General features: G+C 39.9%; 1 pseudogene; it reads right to left on the reverse strand.

The window, feature by feature from the left end:
* Positions 1-274: 274 nt before the first annotated feature.
* LOC111726134 lies at positions 275-374 on the reverse strand (annotated as a pseudogene).
* Between the last annotated feature and the right edge of the window lie 1,039 nt (positions 375-1,413).

Raw genomic sequence — 1,413 nt, forward strand, 5'->3', positions numbered from 1 at the left:
GCCTCAGCCTCCCAAGTAGCTGGGACTACAGGCGCCCACCACAATGCCCAGCTATTTTTGGTTGCAGCTGTCATTGTTTGGTGGGCCCGGGCTGGATTCGAACCCACCACCTTAGGTGTATGTGGCTGGTGCCTTAGCCACTTGAGCCACAGGGGCTGAGCCGGGAATTACACTTGATAGGCTTCAAGTAAATTACATGTATAGAAAACTATAAATAAACTTGTTAAACCTGATGGCTAGGATTTAATAATTTGGTTATATTTCTCTTTTTTAATTAAATATGGAATGCTTCACAAATTTGCGTGTCATCCTTGTGCAGAGGCCTTGCTAATCTCTGTATTGTTTCAATTTAGTATACGTGTTGTGAAGCAAGCCCTGGTTATATTTCTTTCCTTACAAGAGAGCCCAGTGTGGGTGATAGGAAATTGAATAATGTCATTTACTGAGCACCTTGACCCTTTGTGTACGTGGTATATCTTAAGGGTGACATACATTTACAAAATAAAAAGCCAGGTTTTTGAATTTGTAAACAAATATTTTACACGGGTGCAGACCAACCAGTGCTTTCAGAGTGGTTGAAATGGTAGTTTTCGCCTCAAGATGGCGCTCATGGCGCACACGACCTTTGTTTCAGTTTCCTGAATGTATATGTAATATTTACATTAAATATATTTCATATTATATGCTACTCTATAAATTATATTACTCTAGACATTATTACACAAATCTGAATTTATTTTCATGTATTTTTGACATTCCTCTTGTATGTCACACACTTCCAAAATGTATGTTGCCTTCTGGGCTGGCCAGGACATTACTTTGTCAGTAGGCTGGGGTCAAGGTGGCGTCCCAGTTCCCTCTTTGTATAACCTGTACCTCTGATGTTATGCATTTGCTAGAAATCATCTCTATGAACAACTGTTGCCGCCTGCAGAGATCAGCATAACATCGATGGTGCATAAGGTTTACTCCCCTGTCCTTGTCTAAAGCGTGGTGGGAATTCCTCTTAGCCTGCCTTTCAAGCTGGGGTCATGAGCCACCGATGTCAAAAAATTTAGCCTTTACTGTCTTATTGGGTAAAAAAGTAGTTTTAACAAGCTTTATTGTCCCCGTTATTTATCAGCTTTAAGTGTGAATTCTGTTTAGCTGTTCTCATTTATTAAATTCTTTCTTTAAAGGAGAAAAAAATTTCTACTCCTTTGGATAGACAAAATAGCATAGTACAAGCCTGGAAGGTACTTGTGGGAAGAATTCACTAAATCTTAGCATGTGCCATTGCTGGAATAATATATAGGAACATAACGGGGTGACTTTGAAAATCATGTGTTTGTTAAAAAGCTCATCTCTGCTATGAACCAAGAGGCACGTGTGTATGGGTCACAGCACAGAGTGTCGAGGTAAGAGCAAGGGATG

The sequence above is a fragment of the Otolemur garnettii genome, unplaced genomic scaffold, assembly GCF_000181295.1.
Source record: "Otolemur garnettii isolate 467f Iridium unplaced genomic scaffold, OtoGar3 scaffold00054, whole genome shotgun sequence".
Taxonomy (NCBI): Eukaryota; Metazoa; Chordata; class Mammalia; order Primates; family Galagidae; genus Otolemur; species Otolemur garnettii.